The sequence below is a fragment of the Seriola aureovittata genome, chromosome 17 (assembly GCF_021018895.1).
Source record: "Seriola aureovittata isolate HTS-2021-v1 ecotype China chromosome 17, ASM2101889v1, whole genome shotgun sequence".
In the NCBI taxonomy this organism is placed as follows: Eukaryota; Metazoa; Chordata; class Actinopteri; order Carangiformes; family Carangidae; genus Seriola; species Seriola aureovittata.
Window position 1 is genome coordinate 852,891 of NC_079380.1, and position 7,861 is coordinate 860,751.

Genomic DNA, 7,861 nt, shown 5'->3' on the forward strand with positions numbered 1-7,861 from the left:
CAGTGTGTGTGTGTGTGTCTGTGTGTGTGTGTATGTGTGTGTGTGTGTGTGTGTGTGTGTGTGTGTGTGCCAGCAATACTAAGACTCTCCACAGGAATTCCAGGTGAACTAGCAAGTAATGATTACACATCAAGCAGGTCTTAATAACTCAGCTCATGTGACTGACTCTTTACACTCACCACTATTCTGACATCATCGTAGCTTCTAAACTACGTCCCCATTCACTTCAGTTTATTTGGATTTTCATGTACAGAACAATGTTTGAAACTGTAATAAGCTCAGCTGTAATAAGATTGTGCAGCCACCAGAGGAAATAGATGCTGCGTATGTCCGTTCTTTGGTGTCTTACATCGGGGGAGAGATGGGCTGAGATTCCTCTTCTGTTAGTCCGTTGTGTGTGTCCGGCCCCACAAAGGCCGGATCCTACATTTCTCCATAATGCAATTTAACAGTCTTTTGTGAGCGGGTCTTCAGAGTCTCAGCCCAATCCAAGACATCCCGGATGACATCATCGGGGCAGACACCTTTCAGACCGTCGTGTTTGGCATTGGCCGGTCAAATACATAGGCATATATATATATATATATATGGTAGATGACTTTGTACTGTGAATGCTGTGTTTCCTCTGTTCACACTGCAAATGTTGAGATAAGATAAAATGTTGTCGTCTCATTAGAGCTCACCAACAGCGTTTGTTCTCTACTGAAACAGGAAAGTTCTTCATTTTAATCCCTTTAGGACCCAAATGCAAACACAGACAAGGAGACATTGTATCTTGAATAGGGGAATAAGGGCCCCAAGCAACCCTCAGCTGGGCTCTGTTGGCTCAGCTGAGATCGAACCACCCACCTTCTGATTAGTGGACACCCCACACAATTGCAGCATAATGTTGTCCTTATTTTTTTAAACCAATCACAATGGTCTTGAGTGGCGCTGAGCCCAGGATGCAGCGACAGTGCCCCTGCAAAATAGTGTCAGAAAGACGTTTCACAGAAACTGCAAATAGTGACAAACTCTTCCACAGCAGGTAGCGACAGTAGAGCTTCTGGCTGCATCACTATTTCTTTGTTCTTAGTAGTCTATTTTTTCCCATTTGAGCAGCTTAAACACATGGTTAACACTTTAGAATAAGACTACCCTTATAAAGGATTTATAAATGGTTGGAGAAAACAAAGAAAGCTCAGTAACTAATGAGACAAGAGGCTGAACAGTACAGAGACATGTGGGCTCACTATTTGGCAAGCAACCAGTCACTGTTGCCCTTTTTATCTAAGGTGTTATAACAGCTTATAAATGATTCATAAAGTATTAACAAGCTAATTACTAAACTAGTTAGAAACCATTCATAAATCCTTTATAAGGAGAGTCTGATTGTAAAGTGCTACCAACATATGTGATTACGTATTGGAGTATGATCTCTGTGAAAACACATGTGATTGTAATTTAAGATAAAGTCATTTCCCCCGCAAGAGAACAAATACACTTTCCACTGTTTCAAAACACACCTCTGCATTGATCTGAATGCGACCACGGATCAGGCTCTGCAGAGTGTTAGCAAAGTACAGGATCCTGCTTCAGAGGAGGACAGACCCTGTCGGATCTCCTCACCTGTACCTGTAGCAACACCTCACCTCTGCAGCTCCTTGTCTTGTTCTGCTGGAGGGCTGTTGTCAGTCTAAACATAGCCTTGTGTTTTTTTAAATACATGACAATTAAAAGCACTTGAACCTGGACTGTGTGCACATTATGAGTTTTAGTCCTTTTTGAGGACTGTATAGAGTGGAGTGTTGGCTCATTCTTTCCATCCCTGTGCTGGAGTGACGCAGTGTCATTGAACATCAGTGCTGAAGGTCATGACCCCTACACCATGGAAGGAAAGACTGTTATCAGCTGAAAGAAACAGTGTGTGTGTTTCCGTGTTCTCATGTGGTTTAGGAAACCAACAGTGTAGTGTTGAGTTCTGTCTTTTCTGTCTTCCCCTCCATGCTCTTACTCTCAGTACTGTCAGCATTAAAGTGTTAAAGCAGTTAGTCATTTTAAGCCCAGCTCAGGTATTAAATCTATTCATGTGATTCATCTTCACAAGGAAACCTTATTCAGTGTGAGAGTGAGTTTATGTGTCTGTAACTCAGTATGTTTATTTCATGTACAGCCATTCCCACTATTGCAGTGGTTCGTTCTCATAATAGTAAGTCAGTGAGTTCATGACATGCTGACCTTTGACCCCAGGGAGTTCATGTTTAAAGGAATTCAAGCGGGGAACACTGCTGCCACCTGACTCATAGGCTGTTTCTCACTGTGCGTTCTCCTCTGTTCTTGTGTTCTTGTTCTTCTTCAAAGTCCTCATCTGCCCAAGTACAGATCAAATATCAGGAAGTGTTCTCGCTCTGCCTGTTTTATCCAGGATGCATTGGTACATGTCTTGTGTGGACTTGGGATGGCTAAGAATCGCACAATACATTTCACACCAAATAGTGACAACGGCAGAGATTGTGAGACAGGATCAAAGCTGAAACTATTTCCCCCTAGGACTATTACTATATTACTTCATTAAGTTTTGATGTTTTTCCATTAAGACTTCAAATATGTGTCGGTTTAAACAAATAACATCTGTTTGGTAATTCTTCGGGTGGTATTTTCAGAGATGTGAGGACCGTCCTCCTGAGATGAGCGGCCGGTCAGTGTTATCTCTGCAGCCCTTTGGTCAGTTACTGGCGGCTCTGTGTCTGTAGTGTTCTTATATCTGATAAAATTCCTTTTGGAAGGAGAAATTTGAGTTGAAATATAATATTTGTTGCTGCTGGTTAGTCTGAGAAGATAAAGATGAATAAATACATGATTTGCTCAACAAGTCCTCCAATCCATACGAGCATGTCGGTCATTTCTTCCTACCTTCAAATATGACCCAGAGGAGTGTTTTCTAATAAAGCGCCCCCACCAGCGGCAGGAGCAACAAGTGCTCCAAGCTAAATAACCATATACGGCGTACTGAATGTTGCTGTGGTTACTATAATAACGGTAATGGCTTGGTTATGTTTAGGCACAAATCTATTTGGTTAGGGATAGGAAAAGATCATGATTTGGGTTAAAATAAGTACTTCCTCAACATCAGACTTGTTGTCATGGTTACAATAATAACAATGAACGGTCATGGATAATAGAAACAATATAAACTAATTGGGAATTGAACACCGATCTCCTGTGTCATATTCCTGTGTTTTGTTGACCCATCCATCCACGACAACCTCCTCCTAACACAGATTGTATCACTCTTGTCATCGCACTTTTCCCTTTGCTACTGTCATCAATGCTACGACCACTAGATGTCACCTAGCAACAAAACGTAACTATGGGTTGTAATAAGCCGACCTGTCTGCTCGTTTTTCACAGGAGGACAGTCTAGATTTACTGGACAGTTTAAAAACAGTGCTGCCTCTGTGAGCTTCTGTGTACAATCACATCTCAATAAAAATAAGTATATATAAATGAAAATGAACAGAGGCAGTGTGCTCCATATTCATGGGGATTTGAGTTTAGATCAGTTAGTCACAGTACAGTCAGGTACTGGTGTGTTGAAGTGTAACATGCTGATCTGAGCTGCTGATATTAGGAAGAATTCTGCTGTTCCAGTTGAAAATAGTCCTCCTGTCCTCAAGAGTCTGGACTTCTGAGTTTAACCTGTGAAGGCCGAACTCCCAAGTATGGGAGTCTGGACTTACTGTAGTGTACTCTGTATTGAGAAACCGTTATTGCTCCATTAAGCAATATTAAGGGATGTTTGTGATTTGCTTGACTGAGCCCATTGCCACCTGGTGCTAATATACAGTCTTTTTTGGATATCTGGATAAGTAACTAGATACTGGATTACTCACTTGATCCTAATATTAATCCGAGTTGTCCAGTTTCTCCCTGCATTGTGACGAGCTTTCTATAAGGTACGTGGAGCTAGCAGATTTGTCAACAAATTTAATTCAAAATGATGATGATTCTCTTGTGGGACCGCTACCTTGTGCAAGGTGAGGGTCACATTACAGAAGGCATTTTAGTAGCCTTTGTAATTTACTCATTTACACTATATGTAGGTCATCAGAGCCAGTGGAGAAGCTCGCAAGTAGCCAGTGTTAGCTACATCATGTGAACCCTTGTCTGGCACAGTGTAGTTATCTTTTTTTTCCTTGTTTGTAGATTTTTCACTGGCAGCTTGTGGTAGCAAGAAAAAGTAGAGTCTGGTGAACAATCAAATTGTTGGCAATTTGTTTAAAGAATGTCTGTCAAGATCTCATCGACTCCTTGCTTAGATCCAGGCGCAGTGCGAGCCAGATCACTTCCACAAGTGGTCTAGCCAATCCTATAATATTCTGATTGTCTTCACACCTTTATATTAATTTCATTTATTTATATATTATTTGTTTGAAGGATGAGCTGACAACAAGTGGCAACAAGTGGCAGCAAGTCCGTGTAGCTCTTAGTTCTTTTGCAACACATTTCTATATATTAGTGTATTTTTTGTCAATTGATGTTTTTTATTCTACGCTGTTGTTTCGTCTGACGATGGAGAAAATAATGTACAAAAGGAAGAACTCCTGGCTTTAAAGTTTAACAGATATGGAGTTAAGCGTCCCATACCAGCTGAACTGAAGAAGCCGTACTGTGGATGCAGAGCCGGGGCTAAGCTAAAGGCTAGGAGATGGAGGTATAAGCCTTTTTCTACCATTGATCCTCATGGGAAATGTCAACTCCCTGGATAACAAGTGTGATGAACTGGAGGCACTTGTGAAGAACCAGCGAGCATATCGTGAGTGTAGTCTCATGTGTTTCACAGAGACCTGGTTAACCGAAAACACTCCTCACTGGATTTACCCGGCTTCACTGCAGTGTGAGTGGACAGACACGCCAGGGCAAGTGGGAAGAATAAAGTTGGAGGACTGGTTCTGCATGTGAACAATAGATTGTGCAACCAGGTCACATCACAATGAAGGAGAAGATCTGCTGTCGGGATATTGAACTGTTGGCAGTTGGTCTTAGAGGGAGTTCTCACACATCATCGCCATTGTTGTTTAGATTCAACCACGAGCAGAGTCTGCAGTCACGTGTGACGTCATCCATGAGACTGTTGCTAGAATACAGACCCAGCACCCTGATGCATTCATTGCAATATTGGGGGATTTTAACCATGTCACTCTCACCTCTCACCTGACTGGCTTCACTCAGTATGTTGACTGTCCCACAGGGGAAAATAAGACACTGGATCTGTTGTATGTAAATGTCAAGGAGGCCTACACTGCTTCAGCTCTACAACTACTTGGCATATCAGATCATAATCTGGTTTTTCTTCAGCTTTCAAACAAGCCATGTGTACTGAAGCAGGCTGCAACCACCCGCTCCTTCGGGAACTGAACCCCAGAGGCCAGTGGAAAATGATAAAAGCAAGGAGCCTCAACCTTGATAGACTGGTTGAATGTACCACAGACTATATTAACTTTTGTATGGACACTGTAATACCAGCAAGGACTGTACACTGCTTTCCAAACAACAAACCCTGGATCACCAGTCACATCAAGACCCTCCTCAACCAGAAAAAGGAGGCCTTCAGGGATGGAGACAGGGAGAAGCTCAGGTATGAGCAACATGAGCTGAAGAGGAGATTAAAGCAGGAGAAGGAGGACTACAAAAATAAAGTAGAGAGGAAGCTGCAGCACAACAACACCAGAGAGGTGTGGAAGGGGATGAGGACCATCACTGGCTATAAAGAGAAGAACATCAGTCAAGCCTCCTGTCCTTTACAGCCGAGGAGGTGAGGGCAGAGCTCAAGAGGCTACGCCCTGGAAAGGCAACAGGCCGGGATGGTGTGTGTCCAAGGCTGGTAAAGGACTGTGCAGCCCAGCTGGCTGAGTCTCTCCAGAGGATCTTTAACTTAAGCCTTCAAACAGGGAGGGTCCTGGTTCTGTGGAAAACATCATGTCTTCTTCCGGTACCTAAAGTAGGACGACTGGCTGAGATAAATGACTACAGACCGGTGGCCCTCACATCACACATCATGAAGACCTGGAGCGGCTGCTTCTCCACCTTCTGAAGCCACAGATTGAACATGCACTAGACCCCTTACAGTTCACCCACAAAAAACATATTGGAGTGGATGATGCCGTCCTTTACATGCTCCATCAGGCCCATTCTTACATGGATGAGCCAGGTAGGTACATGAGGATTATGTTCTTTGATTTCTCAAGTGCATTTAACACCATCCAACCCCCCATTCTTGAAGACAAGCTGGAAGGGATGGGGGTGGATCCCTGCATCACGTCCTGGATTGTGGATTACCTGACGAAGATACAACCACAGTACGTCAGGCTCAGTAACTGTGTCTCAGGGACAGTGATGAGCAGCACTGGGGCTCCACAGGGGACTGTTCAGGCTCCATTCCTGTTCACCCTGTATACAGCCGACTTTAAATACAACTCTGAGTCATGCTACATCCAGAAATACTCGGATGACTCAGCTATTGTTGCGTGTATCAGGAACAGCCAGGAAGAGGAGTACAGGGATCTGACGATGGCCTCCAGTGAATGGAACGACAAGAACTGCCTCCTTCTGAACACCTTCAAGACCAAGGAGATGGTCATGGACTTTCGGAGGTCTAGACCCACCCTTCAGCCAGTCAACATTCGAGGGAAGGACATTGAGGTGGTGCACACTTATAAATACCTAGGTGTGCACCTGGACAGTAAACTGGACTGGTCCCTGAACACAGATGCCATCTGCCATCTTCAGTGAAATGCTGCACATGTTTTATCAGTCAGTGGTGGCCAGTGTAACTCTTTAATGCTGCAGTCTGCTGGGGCAGCAGCATGTCAGACATGAACACAAAGAGACTGGACAAGCTGGTCAAAAGGCTGGGTCCGTGCTTGGCAGGAGTCTGGAATCACTCAGGACTGTTCCATCCATCCATCCATCCATCCATCCATCCATCCATCCATCCATCCATCCATCCATCCATCTATCTATCTATCTATCTATCTATCTATCTGTTTTTTTAGATAAGATCCAGATCTGCACCCAATCCAGCTAGCCTCCCAGTCTGAGCCTGACCCTGAAGACCTTGAGTAGTCCCTTTTCCTTGGGTCCCGGCTGATGTCAAGCCTGATTTGGCCATCCCAGCAGACAGCAAGCCTGGTCCTGAGTCGTTTCTCAAGTCAGCCATTTTGGCCATCTTGGCAGATTTAGGACCATCAGCCATCAGGTTTTCAGTTTCACCTGTTAGCCAGTCCAAACTACCTGTCACTGGCTGCCTCCTCTGGACCCCGGTGCCCTGCTCTGCCTCGCCCTCCTACTCTGCCTCCCGTTGGCCCTCTGCCTGACCTCCGGATGGATCCTGCCTTTACCAACACCCACCTGAGTGTAAAACTGCATTGCCTCATCCGTGGATATGTTTGCAATTTGGTAATGAGTGAGTAGTGCAATAGTTTGGAGATAGATGATCAGCCAGCAACATCTTTAAAGCAGTTAAAAATGTAAACATATCAGATTTTACACAGTAGAGATCAATCAGAGCAACAAACACCACACACAGTATCAAAGGAGAATGATCTCAGATCCTTAAGAATGAACTGGAGTTTTGTGTTGTTAAGGTCTAAATCTGACCATGCTGTACTTATCTCCTGTCATGTCATCAGAAGCCAACAGTGATATTGTGCAGAGGTGACAGCCCCCCCACTAATCCCATCAACATTGCAGTCCACTACTGATACAAAGGTGAGAGTCAATGGACGTGACAAATCAATGAAGGGAACAGTCTGTTTTCTGCTTAAATATTAACAGGCCAAACCCTCCTGCAAACATACAAGCTGCTCAAACTACAATCTGA